General features: G+C 52.5%; 1 protein-coding gene across 3 annotated transcripts in view; it reads right to left on the minus strand.

Annotated features, from left to right (window-relative positions):
- LOC310684735 (snake venom vascular endothelial growth factor toxin HF-like) overlaps positions 1-23,123 on the minus strand; it is a 78,103-nt gene that overhangs the window by 30,539 nt on the left and 24,441 nt on the right. The window contains exon 1 of one of the 3 annotated variants that reach the window (XM_083456233.1): positions 21,326-21,492. The exons of 1 other annotated variant lie outside the window; for it this stretch is intronic. The gene's annotated coding sequence lies outside the window, so the exon portion shown is untranslated. Of the gene's footprint in view, positions 1-21,325; positions 21,493-23,123 lie in introns of those variants that run through there. One more of the 3 variants, XM_083456232.1, reaches the window with a different exon arrangement.

The raw sequence follows: 23,123 nt of genomic DNA on the forward strand, positions 1-23,123 counted from the left end.
AGGCCACCAGCTCTGTCCATCATCTCGTCTGGTGAGAGACACAGCCTGTCAGCCATGATTCTCTCCCTCCATCTGCAACGATGAAGGGTATTTAGCAACACAGCTGCATCAGGCCAGGCCCCATGGTCCTCCCCACAGCGTCCAGCTCCGTCCATCCACAAATTGTGACTCTCTCTCTTCTGTCTGGTAATTGGGATGCCCTCTGTGGATTTCATAGGGAGACAGGCTTGTCAGCATACATTAGCCTTGATAACAAATGGAACCCCTCAACAGTTATGTAATAAACAAAAATATGCCCTTATTCCCTTATGGGGGACACGAGAGCCCTTACAGAGTCCTTTGCAGGTTCTCCATCGGTCGGAGAAAAATAACAGAGGCCAACCAGAGAATATTGAGAAGCAAAGCAGCTCGTAAGCCTGATCTTTATTGATCTGTTGCAACAGGGTGCTCCCCTTATACACAGGAGAAGGAGGAGGACCCAGAACAAAGGTGTGCCCGCCCTTATATAGACATTTTAAATTGCTCGCCCTGGAGTCCAAGACCACCCCCAGAAACATCATACCTACATCACAGAAAAGGCGGTCTACAACAGAAATCTGAATGCGTTGTTCTTCTCCTGTCTGGCAGGTTACCTGTTAATGCTTACTTGATTGGATGTCCTGGGGAGCCTGGCCAGTCTTTTGTAACGATAAATACTTAGTTCCTGAGCCAGGTCACAGGCTCACCCTATTCATATATAGACATACCCTTAAGACAGGATTTGTGAAGGAAAAGACAATGGGGAGGCTTTTCCATTTTCCTTTGAACTTGCAGAGAAAACATTTGGTCAGTTTGGGAGCCAAAATGGCTTCCTGGCTGTTTTCCTGTGCTGCTTCAGACATGTGGTTTATATATATTTATGTACATGTTTGCTTGGTACATTTATGAACATTTATTATATATATGGGACGTGGGTGGCGCTGTGGGTTAAACCACAGAGCCTAGGACTTGCCGATCAGAAGGTCGGCGGTTCAAATCCCCACAATGGGGTGAGCTCCCATTGCTTGGTCCCTGCTCCTGCCAACCTAGCAGTTCGAAAGCATGGCAAACTGCAAGTAGATAAATAGGTACCACTCCGGCGAGAAGGTAAACGGCGTTTCCGTGCGCTGCTCTGGTTCGCCAGAAGCGGCTTAGTCATGCTGGCCACATGACCCGGAAGCTGTACGCCGGCTCCCTTGGCCAATACAGCGAGATGAGTGCCGCAACCCCAGAGTCGGCCACAACTGGACCTAATGGTCAGGGGTCCCTTTACCTTTACCTATTATATATATGAGGAGCGCGGGTAGCGCTGTGGGTAAAACCTCAGTGCCTAGGACTTGCCAATCATATGGTCGGCAGTTCGAATCCCGGTGGTGTGAGCTCCCGTCTTTCGGTCCCAGCTCCTGCCCACCTAGCAGTTCGAAAGCACCCCTAAGTGCAAGTAGATAAATAGGGACCGCTTTATAGCGGGAAGGTAAACAGCGTTTCCGTGTGCTGCGCTGGTGCTGGCTCGCCAGAGCAGCTTCGTCACACTGGCCACGTGACCCAGAAGTGTCTTCAGACAGCGCTGGCTCCCGGCCTCTTAAGCGAGATGAGCACGCAAACCTAGAGTCGGACACGACTGGCCCGTACGGGCAGGGGTACCTTTACCTTACCTTTATTATATATATGAGACCTTAATTTTTTTATTTCAGTTAGAAGCAGTGTACCTCTCCATCCGAAGCACAGAAGCTGAGCTTTGCAAGGCGTGTGGTCTATGAAAGGTGCATTATCCCGGCAGAAGACTGAGGAATCGCGGTGGGAAAAGGGTGAGACTAACAGAAAAGCTTTGCAGATGGACCGGACCAAAGGCCTTCCCAGCAAAGCATCCTGTTTCCCACAGTAGGTTGACCAGATGCCTCTGGGAAGCAGGACACAATGGGCTCAGTCATCGCATCCCCCCACCTGGAGCTCCATGCAACGAGGATTCAGAGGAGATATTCCTGGAGGGAGCTGACAGCCATCATTAGAACAGCCATGCATAGAGGAGAGGGCTATCGGTTGGCTTCTAGCCAGTGCCAGATTTACGTATAAGCTAAACAAGCTATAGCTTAGGGCCCCACTCACTTGGGGCCCCCCAAAAAAATTAAAGGGAAAAACCTGAATGTACATTTCCGAAATATAAGATAAAAAACAAATAAAATAAAACCTACATACAGCAACAGTGTTTTGTGTTGTGATGCTTTTGAATTGTGGTGCTGGAGGAGACTCTTGAGAGTCCCATGGACCACAAGAAGATCAAACCTCTCCATTCTGAAGGAAATCAGCCCTGAGTGCTCACTGGAAGGACAGATCCTGAAGCTGAGGCTCCAAGACTTTGGCCACCTCTTGAGAAGAGAAGACTCCCTGGAAAAGACCCTGATGTTGGGAAAGATGGAGGGCACAAGGAGAAGGGGATGACAGAGGACGAGATGGTGGGACACTGTTCTCGAAGCTGCCAGCATGAGTTTGACCAAACTGTGGGAGGCAGTGGAAGACAGGAGGGCCTGGCGTGCTCTGGTCCAGGGGGTCACGAAGAGGCGGACACCACTAAACAACTAAACAACAACAACAACATCCAATTGGCTTGGAGCATCCCAACCTCTGCTTCAGGGGTCATTCTGAAGGAAATCAGCCCTGAGTGCTCACTGGAAGGACAGATCCTGAAGCTGAGGCTCCAAGACTTTGGCCAGCTCATGAGAAGAGAAGACTCCCTGGAAAAGACCCTGATGTTTGGAAAGATGGAGGGCACAAGGAGAAGGGGACGACAGAGGACGAGATGGTGGGACAGTGTTGTGGAAGCTACCAGCATGAGTTTGACCAAGCTGCGGGAGGCAGTGGAAGACAGGAGTGCCTGGCATGCTCTGGTTCAGGGGGTCATGAAGAGTCAGACACGAACAACAACAACAATTTGTAACATTTAACAACTTTAAAGATGCCCCCCCCCCCGTAATTTCCATAACAAGGTAATTCACACTGTTCCCTGCAAGGATCCATTCTGTGGGCTTCACTGCAGGCAGTTGCAGGCTGCAGAAACCAGACCAACAGCTGGAGAACCTGGCATTTGCCTCTCAGCAAAAATCTCCAATAACAACAACACCATCAGGCCAGCCCAGAAATTGCTCCACTCGGCTGATTGCTGCTATTCAGCACCCTTCCTGTGTAGCCAGATGGGGCCTGTCTGGACGCTTAAGCCAGAAAGACCAGCATATTGGGGTCTGAGGGTTCAAGGCCCCGATCCTTTGGAAGGTCGCACAGGGCTGTTTGCAAATGGGGCACAACTCTTGGACCATGTACAACTCCCGTCCCCACCCCAACACACTCGCCAGCATGTTTTGCAACACTAGAAGGAGGTCCTGGGATTTTCTTTCTCTGGTGTTCGGTTCCATAGCAAAATATTCTGGATTATTTGTCGCTGGAATCAGGAAACCCTCCTGCTACTTTATAAAGTTAATTGCGCCATCTAGTGGCCACGGTCCTCTCTGCAAGCCGCATGCTAAACTCAACTCTGGTTTTTATTTTATTTTATTTTAAAAAAAGAAATCAGTCACACAGATGCTGCAAAATGAGGCAACCCATCAGGATAGGACTTTAGGACAAATGTCCAGGGCCCTCCCTCAAGAGGATGAGGTGGGGGCAGCTGGGCTGGGAAACCACATTTTGAAACGAACACTCAAGACACGAGAATTTGTGGGCATGCAAAGCTGTGGGTTAAGCCACAGAGCCTTGGACTTGCCGATCAGAAGGTTGGCGGTTTGAATCCCCGCAATGACGGGGTGAGCTCCCGTTGCTTGGTCCCTGCTCCTGCCAACCTAGCAGTTAGAAAGCACACCAAGTGCAAGTAGATAAATAGATACCACTGCGGTGGGAAAGTAAAGGGTGTTTCTGTGCGCTGCTCTGGTTTTCCAGAAGCGGCTTAGTCCTGCTGGCCACATGACCCGGAAGCTGTACGCCGGCTCCCTCGGCCAATAAAGCGAGATGAATGTTGGAAAATTCAGGACAGATAAAAGAGAGTTTCTTGATTCAGTTATTTAATTTCTATACCACTTGATATATTTAATCTACATCTAAGCGGTTGTACGGAAAACGGAAGCAGCAACAGAGAAAACTTCAACAAAATGTTGCAAGGACACGGTTACATACAAAAATGTTATATTAATGCAAAGTTACTAATAGGGACTGCCTTGTTTTCATAAACCACATATAAGCCAAGCTGCTTGGTTGAAGAGTGAAGGGTACAAATGCTCTAAATAAATAATAATAAATAAATGAAGCAATACTTGGAGGGGTGGCCCATAAGACTACTATTTCCAGAGTCTAAAGTTACCTAATTACGCCACCGGGTAGCTTAAATTTCACATTAACCTAAGAGCTGCCTTATGCTGGGTCAGGGCGAGGAAAACACTCTGTACCAAATGGAGCCAAGCAAATGCCTCTGGAAACTCCGAAGGCATGGCCTGCCCCTCTTATTTGTGCCCCCCCCCCCCCGGAACCTGGTGCACGCAGAGGTAGACTACACCTGTCCATGGAGGTTCTGCTTTGCTGGAATGGAGTATACCACAGTGGCCACAGTGATCCACGCGACGGTCACCTCCAGGCTTGAATATTGTAACTCGCTCTACGCGGGGCTGCCCTTGAAGCTGACCCAGAAACTCCAGCGGGTGCAGAATGCTGCAGCGAGACTCCTTACGGGGGCCTCGTCGCAGGATCACATTAACCCGGTGCTATACCAGCTGCACTGGCTCCCGGTGGAGTACAGGGTCAGGTTTAAGGTGCTGGTTTTGACCTTTAAAGCACTGTGCAGCCTAGGACCCTCGTACCTACGGGACCGCCTCTCCTGGTATACCCCGCGGAGGACCTTAAGGTCCACAAATGACAACATTTTTGAGGTCCCAGGTCGCAAGGTGGTTAGATTGGTCTCAACTAGGGCCAGGGCCTTTTCAGTACTGGCCCCGACTTGGTAGAACGCTCTGTAACAAGAGGCTCGGGCCCTGCGGGACTTGACATCTTTCCGCAGGGCCTGCAAGACAGAGCTGTTCTGCCTGGCCTATAGTTTGGACTCAGTCTGACCCTTATGTTTCCCTCCCCTTATGGTTTTGATGAGGCTGCATTTTAAATTGCATTTGAACAAAAATTTCCCCTATTATGTTTTTATTGTAATTTTACTGTTGTTAGCTGCCCTGAGCCGGGCTCTGGCTGGGGAGGGCGGGGTATAAATAAAATTATTATTATTGTTGTTGTTGTTATTTTCTCCTGTTCTGGAGGGTAGGACTCGAATCCATGGCTTCAAGTTACAAGAAAGGAGATTCCGACTAAACATCAGGAAGAACTTTCTGGCGGTAAGAGTTGTTTGACAGTGAAAAGGTTTCCCTTGGGAGGTTGTGGACTCCCTTCCTTAGAGGTCTTTAAGCAGAAGTTGGATGGCTATCTGTCCAGGATGTTTTAGCTGAGATTCCTGCATTTCAGGGGGTAGGACTGGATGACCTCAGGGGTCCCCCTTCCAAGTCTACGATTCTATGATTTAATTCGCTTCACCTTCCTTGAAATGCCTAATTCCTCCTCCTTTTCCTCCACCTGCAGAGCCTGCCTGTCTTTTCCTTTCCCAGTGACTCATCCTCTCCGTCCCAGCCCGGGAGGCGCGTTCTGCGCGTCACTTGTGAATCCGCCCTCAGGGAGGCGGAGGGCTTGGCCCGCAAGAACGCGCATGATGTCAAGCAGGAGCGCGCCGAGAAAAGCCTGGAAAGGGAGAGAAGGATGGAGCCCGAGCGGACTTGCCGGCCAGCCAGCCTGCCTGTGCTGCGTGCGGGTCCCCGGGCGGGCAAGCGCGCAAGGCGCGGCAGCTAAGAATAGCGCGGCTGACGCGCGGCGCTCAAGGGGGCACCTGCGCACCGGCCCCCGCGCTATTTTTAGCGCCGGGTGAGCTATAAATAGCCGCAGGAGCCAGAGGCCAGGCCGAGATGACGCGGGCCGGAGCGAGCGAGGAGCAGGGGCTGATTCAGAGGCGGCGGCGCGCGCGGCCGGAGGCAGTAGGGCGCAATGGTTACGGCTTAGAAGAGAGCCTCCTCCAGCATCGCCAGCATCCCTCAGGAGTCCAGGGGGAGCCCGGACTCCTGGGTCCCTGATGGAGAGGCCTGGGCTCCTTTTACGCACAGGCAAGCTCGGCGCGTGGGCTGGATGTGCGCCGCACTCCCGCTGGTTTCTGGGCTTCTTCCCAGTGGGTCATCTAGGGGGGGGGGGACTACTGGGACAACTGGAGACTGGGTACGATACCCCCCTCCGATTATTTAGACCTGACCCTGCTCCACCCAGTGAACTTCGTGGCAAAGGCGGGGGGGGGGGGGTAGGCGGGGAACCCAGATATCCTGGGTCCTGGCAAAAGGTTTCCCACGCCAGCACCCTGGTTTCTTACTCACCCCAGCCAAGGTGAGGGCAGTGGGGTTCTCATTAAGGGCAGCAGCAGCAGCAGCGAACGGGTCAGAGCCACAAGGGGGCGCTGCCGCGCGGGAAGTGCTCCTGCGCAAGCCCCTGGATGGCTCTTACGCAGGAGAAGTGCCCCTTGGACTGGATTGTCTCCCGAGGGAGGGAGGTCCCGGTTTGGGGGCTTCAATCCCAAAGGTTGCTCAGGATTTTCATTCAGGCCTCTGGGTCCTTGGAAGGTGTATAAAATCTGGGTTAGGGAAGAGCCCTCATTGTATTATTTTTCTGCTGTTAGTTTTGATAGGTTAAGGACACCAGAAGAGCAAAATGAGGCCCAAATAGCTCAGCATCCTGTTCTCATACCCATAAGAACCTAGGAACCTAGATAGACTGCCCATGGAGCTGAAGGTTCCATAAGAACCTAAAAAAAAGTCCCGCATCCTGTACTCACAAGAGCAACACTTTCCCCTCCTCTGTTGTTGTTTAGTCGTTTAGTCATGTCCGCCTCTTCGTGACCCCCTGGACCAGAGCACGCCAGGCCCTCCTGTCTTCCACTGCCTCCCGCAGTTTGGTCAAACTCATGTTGGTAGCTTCGAGAACACTGTCCCACCATCTCGTCCTCCGTCGTCCCCTTCTCCTTGGGCCCTCCATCTTTCCCAACACCAGGGTCTTTTCCAGGGAGTCTTCTCTTCTCATGAGGTGGAGCCTCAGCTTCAAGATCTGTCCTTCCAGTGAGCACTCAGGGCTGATTTCCTTCCGAATGGAGAGGTCTGATCTTCTTGCAGTCCATGGGACTCTCAAGAGTCTCCTCCAGCACCGGAATTCAAAAGCATCAATTCTTCGGCGATCAGCCTTCTTTATGGTCCTGCTCTCACTTCCATACATCACTACTGGGAAAACCATAGCTTTAACTATACGGACCTTCCCCTCCTCTAGTTTCCAGCAACTGGTATTAGGAAGGATGCTCTCTTTGGACCCATCACTGCCTCTCCGCCTAACCTACTTGCAGGGTTGTCGTGGGGATTAAACAAGGAGGAGGAGGACCATGTATACCACCTTGAGCACCTTCCAGGAAAAGGTGGGGTGTAAATGCAAATAAATAAAGAAATAATAATAAATAGGGGTTCAGGTGTCCGATTGCTGCTGCTCTTAAATGAATTTGGATGTTCTAAATGTTTTTAAGCAGTAATTCTTTTTTTAGTACAAGTTAAAGGGACTCCTGACCATTAGGTCCAGTGGTGGCCGACTCTGGGGTTGCGGCACTCATCTCGCTTTACTGGCCGAGGGAGCCGGTGTACAGCTTCCAGGTCATGTGGCCAGCAGGACTAAACCGCTTCTGGCAAGCCAGAGCAGCGCACGGAAATGCCGTTTACCTTCCCTCCGGAGCGGTACCTATTTATTTACTTGCACTTTGACGTGCTTTCGAACTCCTAGGTTGGCAGGAGCAGGGACCGAGCAACGGGAGCTCACCCCGTCACGGGGATTCAAACTGCCGACCTTCTGATTGGCAAGCCCTAGGCTCTGTGGCTTAACCCACGTCCCCCCAATTCTTTTTTTAAAGTCTTAAATATTGTTTATTACTCTCTTCAACAAGAACAAAACACCGAAGTCATGGACAACTTTGGTTACAGTGGAGGACTACAGAATTACATAAAATATTAAGTCCGTTATACATCTAAAAGTCGAAACTACATCGACTATATTTTCAAATAGCTCTGCCGTGAAGATATAAACCTGCGCCCTCCACAACATCTTTAGTAACCTCAGTTAGTTGTTTGTCTGTTTGTTTTACTTGATGGGGGGCAGCTGCCCCCTCCGGTTATGCCAATGGCACTTGTCTCCAATGCACTAACCATTACACCACACTGCCTTCAGTCTCCCCTTGGATTAGTGGGCCGTGAGTTAGATGTTCCAAGAGAACTAGACCCCCATATCTTTTGGGATAGGCTCTTGAGATTTCTAGTGGGGTGCTTTTATGCACCCCAGTGATCTTCACAGATGTGTGGGGCTTTGAACCCTGGTCTCCAGGGGCCCCTTTTGACACCCTGAAATACTTGCAATGCGTAATCGCAGGGATACCAAAGCCTTCTGGCACACAGCAGCATTAAATGGGTTTTCATCTATTTTCAATTGCACTGTTTTAACATTTCGATGCTTTCTGTTTTGGAAGAAAGGGCAAGATAGAGATTTACTGAACGGTTAAATAAAAGAATATTACTAACCACCCATTCAGTGATTTGCTGTTGTGTGTTTTAATTGATTTTTCGTGTGTGTGTGTGTTCTTATTTACTTGTTTTTATTGTAAGCTGCCAGCAGCTTGTGCCAAGGGCAGCATCTGAATCATCCAAATAAATGAACAAATTTCCTTTTCAGGCCTCGGAGTGGAGTTGTGGGGGATTTCAGCAAAGCCTGATCATCACAGACTGGGATTTGACAAAAGGAGGGGAATGCGTGCGCAGAGGAAGGCGAGCGAGATATCAAGGGTCTGGAAAGAAAGCCTTTTGAGGAATGGTTCAGGGAGCTAGGTATGTTTAGCCTGGGTGGGGGTGGAGACTGAGATGTGATAGCAGCCCATGTGTAAAAGGGATCTAGGCGTCTTGGTAGACCACAAGCTTTCCAGGAGCCAAGAGTCTGATGCAGCAGGAGGACGGGAACTGATGCAGTGCTAGGCTGCATAAACAGAAGTCTCAGGTCCAGATCAAGTGAAATGATAAAAAAAAGGTAAAGGACCTGGAGTACTGTGTCCAGTTCTGGGCACCACAGTTCAAGAAGGACACTGACAAACTGGAACGTGTCCAGAGGAGGGCAACCAAAATGGTCAAAGGCCTGGAAACGATGCCTTATGAGGAACGGCTAAGGGAGCTGGGCATGTTTAGCCTGGAGAAGAGGAGGTTAAGGGGGGATATGATAGCCATGTTCAAATATATAAAAGGATGTCACATAGAGGAGGGAGAAAGGTTGTTTTCTGCTGCTCCAGAGAAGCGGACACGGAGAAATGGATCCAAACTGCAAGAAAGAAGATTCCACCTATACATTAGGAAGAACTTCCTGACAGTAAGAGCTGTTTGACAGTGGAGTTTGCTGCCAAGGAGTGTGGTGGAGTCTCCTTCTTTGGAGGTCTTTAAGCAGAGGCTTGACAACCATATGTCAGGAGTGCTCTGATGGTGTTTCCTGCTTGGCAGGGGGTTGGACTCGATGGCCCTTGTGGTCTATTCCAACTCTATGATTCTATGACCCCTGACAGTTAAGTCCAGTCGCAGACGACTCTGGGGTTGCATGCTCATCTCACTCTATAGGCCGAGGGAGCTTGGCCAGCATGACTAAGCCGCTTCTGGTGAACCAGAGAGGCACAGAAACGCCGTTTACCTTCCCGCCACAGCAGTCCCTATTTATCTACTTGCACTTTGATGTGCTTTCGAACTGCTAGGTGGGCAGGAGCAGGGACCAAGCAACGGGAGCTCACCCCGTCATGGGGATTCGAACCACCGACCTTCTGGTCGGCGTTTGTCCACAGACAGCTTCTGGGTCATGTGGCCAGCATGACTAGGCCGCTGCTGGCGAACCAGAGCAGCTCATGGAAACGGTGTTTACCTTCCCGCCGGAGTGGTACCTATTTATCTACTTGCACTTTGATGTGCTTTCGAGCTGCTAGGTTGGCAGGAGCAGGGACCGAGCAACGGAGCTCACCCCATCGCAGGGATTTGAACCGCCGACCTTCTGACCAGCAAGCCCCAGAGGCTTAGTGGTTTAGACCACAGCGCCACCCACATCCCCATAGTGAAATGCTTTACTCTGCCTTGGTCAGAGCACACCTGGAGTCCTGTGTCAAGTTTTGGACACCAGTTTAAGAAGAATATTGACAAGCTGGAAGGTGTTGCAGAGGAAGGTGACCAAGATGAAACCAAGGGTCTGGAGACCAAGCCTTGTGAGGAATGGTTGAAGGAGCTGGGAATGTTTAGCCTGGAGAAGCGGAGGCGGAGAGGAGATACGATAGCCATCTTCAAATTTCTAAAGGTTTATATTGTGGATGGAGCAGACTTGCTTTCTCTTGTTCCAGAGGGGAGGACCCGAACCCATGGATTCAAGTAAAAGAAAGGAGATTCTGACTAAACATTTGGAAGAACTTTCTGACGGTAATTCGAATGTGGAATGGACTCCCTCAGAAAGTGGGGGGGGCTCTCCATCTTTGGCGGTTTTTAAGCAGAGGCTGGAGGGCCATCTGCCAGAGATTCCTAGGTGACTCTTGGGGTCCCTGCCAACTCTACAATTCTATAATTCTATGATTTCATGCTCCTGAGCTTCTTCCCTCTTCCATGTGACAGCCCTTTAGATATTTGAAGATGGCGGGGTGGCGCTGTGGGTTAAACCACAGAGCCTAGGGTTAGGGTGGGACGCTGGTGGCGCTGTGGTCTAAACCACAGAACCTAGGCCTTGCCAATCAGAAGGTCGGTGGTTCGAATCCCCGCAATGGGGTGAGCTCCCATTGCTCGGTCCCTGCTCCTGCCAACCTAGCAGTTCGAAGGCACATCAAAGTGCAAGTAGATAAATAGGTACCACTCCAGTGGGGAGGTAAACGGCGTTTCTGTGCGCTGCTCTGGTTCGCCAGAAGCGGCTTAGTCATTTTGGCCACATGATCTGGAAGCTGTACGCTGGCTCCCTCGGCTAATAAAGTGAGATGAGCGCCGCAACCCCAGAGTGGGCCACGACTGGACCTAATGGTCAGCGGTCCCTTTACCTTTATCCTATCTCCTCTCAAGTCTCCTTTTTTCCAGGCTAAACAGACCCAACTCCTTCAACCGCTCCTCATAAGGCTTGGTTTCCAGACCCTCGATCACCTGGATTGCCCTCCTCTGTTCCAGTTTGTCAATACTGTATACTTCTTTAACTGGTGCCCCAAACTGGATACTCCAGGTACCCTACCCAGGTCCCTCAACTGTTCCTCACTGGTCTTTGTGTGCTGTGTGTGCGGGCACGGGGGTCCGCTCTGGGTCTCCCCTGCCCGCCAATAGTTCGCACTTATTCGAATTAAATCTGAATTCTTTTCAGGGGCGAGAATGTTCTCTGTACAGTGATACCTCGGGTTAAGAACTTAATTCGTTCCGGAGGTCCCTTCTTAACCTGAAACTTTTTCTTAACCTGAGGTACACCTTTAGCTAGTGGGGCCTCCCGCTGCCGCCGGAGCACGATTTCTGTTCTTATCCTGAAGCAAAGTTCTTAACCCGAGGTACTATTTCTGGGTTAGCGGAGTCTGTAACCTGAAGCGTCTGTATCCTGAAGCGTCTGTAATCCGAGGTACCGCTGCAGTACTCGAGAGCCACAAACCGTGGCGCTTGCGGAGAGCGGCCACTAAAGGGCAGCAGAGAGCCGCGCGAAGAGCCGCGGGAGAGCGCGCGTTGGCTAAGCTGCTTGGCGTGCAGAACGGTCCATCAGTCCCCCCTGCTACTAGGTGGGTATCTGGGTTCCTGGGTCTCCTGCGGATCTTCTAGGCGCGCGTCCCGTGCGGATCAAACCCAGCTCCTTCTTCGTAGAGGAAGGAAGGAAGGAAGGAAGGAAGGAAGGAAGGAAGGAAGGAAGGAATCCCCTTGGGCTTTGCACCCAAGAGTTCTGGAGCAGGCGAGCACCCCGGAGGGCTGGCGGGGGGGGGGCATGGAGGTCTGGCCTGGGTGGTGGTGTCCAAGGCCAATTTGGGGGCTCAGAGCTCTGCAGCTCCCTTTATTCAAGATGCGCCCCCCCCCAGCGTGGGAATAAGGGACCCCCCCCCCTCCTTCTCTGCATCCATCCATCCAGGTTCTGGGTGCACCTAAGGTGCCCCATCCTCGCCTGGCCCTCCCCGCAATCCGCTGCGCGCTCCTCCGGGCAGCTCAGGAGAGCGCCTTCCATTTTTACCCTCCGGATGCTATAAATAGCCCCTCTCCTCACTTGCTCGGCAGCGCTGCAGCCCAAAATAGCCGCGCGCCTCTATATGGAGCAGCCCCGCGGCGAGGCGCGCGGGCTTCCGGCGGCCACAGCTGGCGTGCGCGCCCGCGCATCTGCGTGCGTCTGCGGGGACAGTCAGCCGGAGAGGCACTCCCCCAGCGCACAGCCCATCATTGCGCGCGCGCAGGTCACCCCCGCCGTCTCCGGAGAGATCAAACCGGGGGCACCCCTTAGGAAGAAGAGGTGCATTGCTCAGAGAGGATGCTCAGGCGCAGGGGAGGGGGCAGAGATGGGGGGGGGTCTGTTTGCTCGCTGCGTTTTTCCCCATCCTTCCTCTGAGGAGCTGGGGGGGGCGCCCCGTGGGCACTGCGATCTGGCTACGCCAAAAGTGGACAGTACCCATCGCAAGATTGCCGGAATTAAGATTGCCGGAAGAAATATCAAAAACCTCAGATATGCAGATGACACAACCTTGATGGCAGAAAGTGAGGAGGAATTAAAGAACATTTTAATGAGGGTGAAAGAGGAGAGTGCAAAATATGGTTTGAAGCTCAACATCAAAAAACGAAGATCATGGCCACTGGGCCCATCACCTCCTGGCAAATAGAAGGGGAAGAAATGGAGGCAGTGAGAGATTTTACTTTCTTGGGCTCCATGATCACTGCAGATGGTGACAGCAGCCACGAAATTAAAAGACGCCTGCTTCTTGGGAGAAAAGCAATGACAAACCTAGACAGACCTAGACAGCATCTTATGACAAACCTAAACCTAGACAGCATCTTAAAAAGCAGAGACATCACCTTGCCAACAAAGGTCTGTATAGTAAAAGCTATGGTTTTCCCAGGAGTGATGTATGGAAGTGAAAGCTGGACCATAAAGAAGGCTGAAGAATGGATGCTTTTGAATTATGGTGCTGGAAGAGACTCCCGAGAGTCCCATGGACTGCAAGATCAAACCTCTCCATTCTGAAGGAATTCAGCCCTGAGTGCTCACTGGAAGGACAGATCCTGAAGACTTTGGCCACCTCATGAGAAGAGAAGACTCCCTGGAAAAGACCCTGATGTTGGGAAAGATGGAGGGCACAAGGAGAAGCGATGACAGAGGACGAGATGGTGGGACAGTGTTCTCAAAGCTAGATGAGCCTTGGGGGTCCCTAACAAAGCTACAATTCTATGGTTCTCTAATTAGATTCTCTTAATTCAGCACCGCAGTGGCCAGCCAGGTGCCCCCCAAGGGAAACCCCCAAGCAAGACGGAGCGCAACAGCAAGTGATATTCAGATGCATTGCAGTCCCCGACTGTGGAGGCGGCAGAGTACGGCCATCCATAGTGGCTAGCAGCCAACGCCATCCATAGCCCTCTCCTACAGCAGAGGCGGATTTAGGACAGAGTGACTGGGTGGCGAGCCGAGAGGGACCTGCAGGGGGCGCTGCAACAGTGATTCAAAGCGGAAGGCAAGAGGCTGGGTGCCTCTGAAATCTGAAATTTTAAAGTCCGCCACTGGGTCCTCCATGAGGAATATTGGGAGCGGTGGGAGATGGGGCAGAAAAGTTCTTGCGGGGACCCCTCATCCATCATTTAGGGGGCGAGCACTGCTGGTCATGGTCTTCCAACATAACCTGAAGGTCTATCTCACTGATGATGAGCCCAGTGCTCTCTGTAGACAGAACCAATGCAGGGAAGTAAGGCTTAAGCCTGAAACGCCCTCATGGTACGTGCTGTTCCAGAGCGGGACAGACGTGCCTCCGGAAATGGGCTCTGATTGCTTGGAATGTGTCCAGGCAGCTGGTAGGGCATAAGTCAGGGAGCCTGACAGTAGGGGGCGCCAGAGCCAAATGACAAGGAATTCTGCTTCAGCCTTCTCCCTGCTGAGCTCTACTAGGGGCAACGAGGAGGAGGCTGGCAGCTTAAGCCTCGGAAGGAGGAGGGGGAGAAGTGATATTGGGAGGGGTCAACCTGGGAAGGGTCCAGGAGAGATGCATTCAGCTGCTGGGCCTGAAGATCTCCATCTTTCCCATCTGACATCGCATGTCTTGAACTGGACAAGGGGGACCTGCTAGTGCGCAGAGAAAAGTTCTTCTCTGGAGCTTGTGGACCTTCAACGGAGATGGAAGGTTTGGGACGGATAAAAGGAAGGACTTCCTCAGGCGGCGCAGAGCTAAACTGCGGAACTCACTGCTGCAGGGAAGATAGGCAGCCAACCTGGGTGGCTCTAAAAGAGGATCGCACAAATTGGTGGAGGAAAGGGCTACTGATGGCTCCTGAGGTCAGGACAGCTGTGCCCTGCCTCTGCTTGCGAATACCTGCTGGTGAAAAACACAGGAGGAGAGAGTTGCTCTCGCACTCGGGTCCCGCTTGCGGGATTCCCGGAATGGGCATCTGGCTGGACACCGTGAGAAGCGGACGCTGGACTTGACGGACCGTTAGCCTCCTGGGGGGGGGGGCTGTTCTTATGTTATGATAAGATACCCTCCAACTCTGTGCGTGGGACCCGACCCAAAGGACAAGAAAACAGATTCCAGCTAAACACCGGGAATAATTTTTGTTTAGACCGTAGAAGGGACTCCCTGGAAAGGTGGAGGACTCCCATTTGCTGGAGGTTTTTCAACAGGGAGTGGAAGGCCACCTGTCGGGGGATCCCCCCGCTGCGATTCCTGCCTTGCGGGGGCGGGTTGGGCTGGATGACCTCTGGGTATCCCACCCCACTCTACAATTCTATCATTCTTTGGTGGAGGAGGGCAAAAACACACAGAAGCGTGGGGCGAAGGAAGCAAGGGGAGGCTGGCTTTGTGACAACAGTGTGTATATAAATATATAGGCGAGGCCTGCTATGCAACCCCCCCCCCCAACTCCTTAGCGACCCGATAGTTCTAGGCGGGCGGGCGAGCAAACAAACAGAGCCGTGGAGGGGCCTCCAGCAAATGCTGTTTATGTAAGCAACAGGACTTCCAGGAGGGAGGGAGCAGGCGCGGGCTCTTGCCAGCCCCTCGGAGGAATGCGCCCAGCCTGCCAAAATTCTCCGTAGAACCCCCTGGCTAACCCAGAGCAGGTACACACCTTACGGCGGGGGTGGGGAGGGTGAGTGCAGCCTGGGTGACTGGCAAGGGCTGGGCTGGGCGGCTAAGGGAGAGGAGCAGGCGGGCAGAACTTTGGAGAGGGAGGTGCAAAGATTCTGGGTTCACACACGGCACTCCTCCTGAATCTGTTTTGCAGATGAGGCAAAACAGAGAGAGAGAGAGAGAGAGAGTGTGTGTCTGACCGGGTGAACTGCAATTAGAACCAGGCCCCTGTCTCTGTGATCTCAGTGGGTGGCCTCGGGCAAGACACTGCCTTCCCCGCCTCAGTTTTCCCGTGTGTGAAATGGGACCAAGCGCGGCCAGGCTCAAAAGGGGTTGCTGCAAGGAGGGGTGAAATAAGGATTGCAAAGCTCCGGGAAGCCAGACAGGTTGTAGCGAGTAATTGGGAAAATGCAGAAGAGCTAGGGGGTGAACGAATGGAGGGGGAAATCGAAAAATACAATGGTACCTCGTGTTACAGATGCTTCAGGTTACAGACTCCGCTAACCCAGAAATATTACCTCGGGTTAAGAACTTTGCTTCAGGATGAGAACAGAAATCATGCGGTGGCAGCAGGAGGCCCCATTAGCTAAAGTGGTCTTCAGGTTAAGAACGGTTTCAGGTTAAGAACGGACCTCCGGAACGAATTAAGTACGTAACCAGAGGTAGCACTGTATTATAATCTTAGAATATCTGTGAAGATACATAAATGAAAGGGTTTAAGGTCAGTGTCCGACTCTTTTTGACCCCCTGGACCAGAGCACGCCAGGCACTCCTGTCTTCCACTGCCTCCCGCAGTTTGGTCAAACTCATGCTGGAAGCTTCGAGAACACTGTCCCACCATCTCGTCCTCTGTCGTCCCCTTCTCCTTGGGCCCTCCATCTTTCCCAACATCAGGGTCTTTTCCAGGGAGTCTTCTCTTCTCAGGAGGTGGCCAAAGTCTTGGAGCCTCAGCTTCAGGATCTGTCCTTCCAGTGAGCACTCAGGGCTGATTTCCTTCAGAATGGAGAGGTTTGGTCTTCTTGCAGTCCATGGGACTCTCAAGAGTCTCCTCCGGCACCATAATTCAAAAGCATCCATTCTTTGGAGATCAGCCTTCTTTATGGTCCAGCTCTCACTTCCATACATCACTACTGGGAAAACCATGGCTTTAACTATACGGACCTTTGTTGGCAAGGTGATGTCTCTGTTTTTTAAGATGCTGTCTAGGTTTGTCATTGCTCTTCTCCCAAGAAGCAGGCGTCTTTTAATTTTGTGACTGCTGTCACCATCTGCAGTTATCGTGGAGCCCAAGAAAGTAAAATCTCTCACTGCCTCCATTTTGGATTTGACAAATTCACAGAGGAGGAGAGGGCTATCGATGGTTATTTGTAGCCTCAATGGCTAGGCTCTGCCTCCACAGCTGGCAGCACTGATGCTTCTGAATACCAGTTGCTGGAAACCACAGGAGGGGAGAATCCTTCTTGCCCACAAGCCTCTGGCCGGCCACCATGAGAACAAGATGCTGGGCTGATCCAACAAGCTCCTCTGATCTTCTTACACCCTTAGAAAACTGGGGAACCTCCTTTTCATTTGCCCCTGGTCTCTTTCCCCCTGCTGGCAGCAGTACCCCACAAAAAAAGAAATGAAGTTATACTTCCGCTGAGTTGCCAGGGGGTTGAGCTAGATGACCCCTGGGGGGCCCTTCCAATGCTATGATCCTGTGGTCCCCGTCCCCCCCCTCTTCCTCCCTCTGTCCCTGTTCCCATGCTCCTCGGCCCGCCTCCCTCCCAGACTGGAGGCCCCAGCTTTGCCGGAGCAAAACATTGGTCTCTTAGCAACAAGTTTCGCCTTCCAATTCTGGCTGTTGTTATTTACCGAGGCCACCGGCCAAATTCCCCTGGTCCGGGGCCAGAAGCCACAGCTGAGGAGGGATAGGCTGAGCTCCTGCCGCTGCCAGAGGCCGCTGGCACGCAATGCGCTGGGAGTGCGCTGCTGGGCTGGAGTCACCTTTCGCACACAAAACCTCCTGGCACACTCACCCAGATAAGGCAGCTCTGCCTCTGCAACACAAAAACACACGTACATCTTGTGCGATTGTGTCTCTGCACAATCACAGGCCAGGAGATGCAGCCGGGCTTTCACCCCTGCTGGTGCAAACGTCTCCGTTTACACACATGCATTCCCACAAACGCACACATACAGCGTTACTTGCACAGCTGCACGATCCCTTGCATGAATGTTCACACATGCACGAGCACCAAAACAGAACCGTGGAATTGTCAAGTTGGGACACCCCCCCCCACAGGGCCCAACCCCCTGCAATGCAGGAATCACATCAAAAGAATCCCAAAATAATAATAGGAATAATTTATTATTTATACCCTGCCCATCTGGCTGGGTCTCCCCAGCCACCCTGGGCGGCTTCCAACACAATATTAAACTACAGTGGTCTGTTAAACATTAAAAGCTTCCCTAAACAGGGCTGCCTTCAGATGTCTTCTAAAAGTCTTGTAGCTATTTTTCTCTTTGACATCTGATGGGAGGGCGTTCCACAGGGAGGGTGCCACCACCGAGAAGGCCCTCTGCCTGGTTCCCTGTAACTTGGCTTCTTGCAGGGAGGGAACCGCCAGAAGACCTGGACCTCAGTGTCAGGGTAGAACGATGGGAGTGGAGATGCTTCTTCAGGGATACTGGGCCTTTGAGGCCATTTAGGGCTTTTAAGGTCAGCACCAACACTTTGAATTGTGCTCGGAAACGTACTTGCCTGCCCAAGCTCTGTTTAAAAAACCTGCAGAAAGGAGAGGCTGCCATAATGGGGGTCACCAATAAAACAAAGCCTAAATATTCCACTGGTAGTTAATACGTGTGGAAGACTCTCCTTTGTTAGAGACCGAGAGAATTGTGCTGTTCTCTGAGAATTCCATTTCTAGGGAAACTCTGGGTTAGATTACTGCAATGCCTTATATTTGGGGCCACTGGTGGAGAATGGGGGGTGTGGGGGGTGCGGTTCACCCCGGGTGTCATCCCTTAGGGGGGTGACATTGCCACCCCGCCCCCTGGGACGCTCTCTGCACCGCCCCCCATAAGACGCTCACCACGGAGCAAGAAGAATTACCGACGAAAGAAGAATGGAGGATGAAATTGATGGACTACGCAGAACTTGATAAATTAACTGGAAGGATTCGAAACCTGCGGGATCAGAGATTCTCAGAAGACTGGAGTAAATATACAAACTATTTGGAAATTGTACTGAACAGATTACGCTAGTAGGACTGCAAGGAGCTTCGTAAGGAGGATTATTCGAAAGATTGCAAGGAAGACTATGAGGAGAATTATTAAAAAGGTAAAGGTACCCCTGCCCGTACGGGCCAGTCTTGACAGACTCTAGGGTTGTGCGCCCATCTCACTTAAGAGGCCAAGGGCCAGCGTTGTCCGGAGACACTTCCGGGTCACGTGGCCAGCGTGACATCGCTGTTCTGGCAAGCCAGAGCCGCACACGGAAACGCCGTTTACCTTCCCGCCAGTAAGCGGTCCCTATTTATCTACTTGCACCCAAGGGTGCTTTCGAACTGCTAGGTTGGCAGGCGCTGGGACCGAACGATGGGAGCGCACCCTGCCGCAGGGATTCGAACTGCCGACCTTTCGATCGGCAAGCCCTAGGCGCTGAGGCTTTTACCCACAGCGCCACCTGGGTCCCTATGAGGAGAATTATTAGTTAGTGACAATTAAGAGTAATAGTGAAATTAAGAAATGCAGAGTAAGTGATAAAGAATGAAAAACCATCAGAGGTGTCGATGGAAGTCTAAAATATTGTATAAGATGAAAAGTTATGTAATATGACTGTTGAAAATGATATGTTAAAAAAACCAATAAAAATGTAGATTATAGATATAAAAAGACGCTCGCCACAGACAGCGCCCTGTGGGACGTTTGCTGTGGGTGGCGCCACCCCCGTTTTTGATGCCCTGCCCCGTGGGACACTCACGGCGCTGCCCTGTGGGTGGCACGCCCCGCCTATGGGTGCAAAGCGTGCGCGCCGCTCCGGGATCCGGAGCAGCTAGCTCTGCCTCTGCATGGGGCTGCTTTTGAAGACAGTTCGGAAACGTCAGCCGGTGCAGAATTTGGCATCCAGGTTGCTCACAGGAGCAAGACGGTTTGAGCCTATTGCACCCAACCTGGCCCGACTGCGCTGGCTGCCAGTCAGTTCCCAGGCCCAATTCAAAGTGCTTTTCTTGACTTATAAAGTCTTAAATGGCTCAGGACTGCAATACTCAAGGACCACCTCTCCCCATCAGAACTACCCTGACCCTGTGATAATCTTCTAAAGTTCTTATTTGTGTGTCTCCTCCACAAGAGGAAGGGGTGGGGAACCTCGGGTGCAGGGGCCAATCGCGGCTCTTGGTGCTCTCCCTATCTGGCCCATCAAATACTCCACGGAGTCATGCATCACATTTCCCCTGTCTGGGCACCAACCGCTTCCCCAAGTGCTCGGATATGTCCTTTGGCAGTGCCTCTTGTGTAGAATGGATATCTTGTGTAGGATAGAGGTGTGTGTTTGTGTGTAGAATACAAGGAAAGCCTGGCTGCTAGTGTGTGTGGTGGAGTCTCCTTCTTTGGAGGTCTTTAAGCAGAGGCTTGACAACCATATGTCAGGAGTGCTCTGATGGTGTTTCCTGCTTGGCAGGGGGTTGGACTCGATGGCCCTTGTGGTCTCTTCCAACTCTATGATTCTAGCCTCCTTTCCTCACAGTGGCCAAGCAGATGCCCATGATGGACAAACACACCACAATCAGGATTCGAACACAAAACTCTCCCCTCCTGCAGCTTCCAGCACCTCTTCTCCTCCACGAACTGGTCCGATCCTCTTTTCCAAGTTAATGGCCAAAACAGTCTACCGGTGCAAAAGTAGAATTTTCACTCACTTTTCGCACCTAGCCACACACCCCATGCTGCCCTCAGATGGCTGCCGGAAGCGAATGTGGCCCCCGAGGACTGAAAACGGTTCCTTACTCCCATATATATAAATTGACAAATTTCAGTCGATAAAGTGAACGAAACCAAAACCAAAAGATACTTGAAACCGTTATACAGTACGCTATATAGGTATATAATAAATGTTATTATTCTGACGAGTAAAGGTAAGGTAAAAGGTAAAGGATTCCTGGACAGTTAAGTCCAGTCAAAAGCAATTGTGGGGTTGTGGCGCTCATTTCACTTTCAGGCCGAGGGAGCCGACGTTTGTCCACAGACAGCTTTCCAGGTCATGTGGCCAGCACCGTGGTGGAAACCAGAGCGCATGAAAACACCACTTACCTTCCCGTCGCAGCAGTACCTATTTATCTACTTGCGCTGGTGTGCTTTCGAACTGCTATGTTGGCAGGAGCTGGGACAGAGCAATGGGAGCTCAGCCCGTCGCGGGGATTCGAACCGCCGACCTTCCGATCAGCAAGCCCAAGAGGCTCAGTGGTTTAGACCACAGAGCCACCCGCATCATTGGTTGTTCAGTGATAGAATTCTCACCTGCCATGCGGGAGACCCGGGTTCGATTTCTGGCCAATGTAACGGTGGATTCCGACGAGGATGCAATTATGAACAAGTCACTACAATTCATGTTAATGCATTCCAAATATCACTGGATTTATCCGTACACAAGCAAACTACTCCTAGGTTGCAAGGGGGGTCCCATTGATCAAAGGGGGTCACGGTATTATATTTCTCAGTGAATCAATATCAGTATTTTGGCAGAGGTAAGGGCGTGGGGAGTCCGTTTACGTTGACCAGCTGTCATCCCCACCCCAGATCGACAGGGGGCCCCACTCCCTCCCACACATTTCACCCCACATGCAAACCCCGCAGGGGTCTCCCTATGTCATCCTACTAGTAAACAAACTTTTCCCTCCTCCGCCTCCTCTTTCTCACCTGATAAACAAAACCCTCCCCTGGCATTCGTCTAACGAGTAGTGGGGAGAAGGCTCTACTACAAATTCATCGTGAGCCCCACTTTCAATGGGGCTGGAGGGGCGGAGAGAGAAAGAGCGAGCAGCCCCCTCCCCTGTCTCGAGGCTGCCTCGCCGAGCGCCGGCAGCCGACTGGCTCCGCCTCCGGAGGGTTCGCTTCTGCCGTTGGCGCTGCCCTCGGGAAGCCCCGCCCCGCCTGCTCCCCCCCCCGCCGTCGCCAAGGCAGCGGCGCCGTTGCCGGGCAACGTCAACAAAGCCCCGAACGGCCGGCGTGATGACGCGCGCGGGGAATGGAACGCCGTTGCCGGGGAGACGGGCGGGTTGTTTGTTCTCGGCCGGGATGCCAGCCACGTGGGGCGGCCGGGCGCTCGCACAGCGAGGAGAGGATCGCCGAGCCGGGACGCCGGAGCTGGACGGGGCCGGCGGAGAAGGAAGGGAAGGAAGGCAGAGGGGAGAGGGAAAGGGCTTAGCCGCGGTTCCTGCACTGCAGGGATGGGGTTGGGCTGGATGACCTCTGGGGGTCCCTTCCAACTCCGGAACCCGGGGAGGGTCGGAAAGGAGAGGCAAAAGGTTTAGCTGCGGTTCCTGCACTGGGAGAGGCGGGGGTTAGACTGGATGACCTTTGGGGGTCCCTTCCAACTCAGGAACCCGGAGAGGATCGGAAGGGAGAGGCAAAAGGTTTCGCTGCGGTTCCTGCACTGCAGGAATGGGGTTGGGCTGGATGACCTCTGGGGGTCCCTTCCAACTCTGGAACCCGGAAGGGAGAGGCAAAAGGTTTAGCTGCGGTTCCTGCACTGCAGGGGGGTTGAGGGAGGTGGGGGTCAGACTGGATGACCCCGGGGGATCCCTTCCAAATCAACCATTCTATGAAAGCTCCCGAGGCCGGGCCGGAGCATCTGCTGCGCTCCCGTAGCCCGCCTGCTCGCACGGGCTTTCTACTCATTCCCTTTCCTTTCCTGGGACTCTGCCCGCCTTCCGCTGGTCCTCGGTCCTTTCGGGGTTTCTCCCACCTCCCAACCCCAGAAGACCCCTTTGCGCATCGCTTCCTGCCTGCGCTGGGTCTCCCGCGCCTCCTGCTCCAAATCCAGTCCCCGCCCGCCCCCCACAAAGACTGAGCCCCTCCCCCGCTTGCCTGCTCGCCCCTCCTGACATGGACGGCACCATAGGTGGGGGGCAGACGATCTTCTCCCCAAGCAAGGACCTCGCCCACCCCCATTCCTCTTCCATTCCTGGAGCCCAGTCATTAACCCACACTGCTCTTTCGGAGAGCTTAACATGGATGCAATTGGAACGATGCTTTGCTGCTTCTTGTGCCCCCAGCCATACTCTGCTTATCAGTCTTTCCTCCCCCCTCCACCGCTTCTCTCCTCCTGCTGCCCCCCCCCACACACATCTGCAGCCTCCTGCCTACGATCGCTTCTGCCTCTTCCAATCCCAACTATGATGGATTATCTTTTTGGCCACCCTGGGAGGTGCTTCCTTGCCCACTATGCCTGCCTTACCAGAGTAGTGCATGCTCTGGTTATCTCCCGCTTGGACTACTGCCATGCGCTCTACGTGGGGCTACCTTTGAAGGTGACACGGAAATTACAACTAATCCAGAATGCGGCAGTTAGACTGGTAACTGGGAGCAGCCACTGAGACCACATAACACCGGTCTTGAAAGACCTACATTGGCTCCCAGTACATTTCCGAGCACAATTCAAAGTGTTGGTGCTGGTCTTTAAAACCGTAAACGGCCTCGGTCCAGTAGACCTGAA

Source organism: Podarcis tiliguerta (genome assembly GCF_965153285.1).
Source record: "Podarcis tiliguerta genome assembly, chromosome: 8".
In the NCBI taxonomy this organism is placed as follows: Eukaryota; Metazoa; Chordata; class Lepidosauria; order Squamata; family Lacertidae; genus Podarcis; species Podarcis tiliguerta.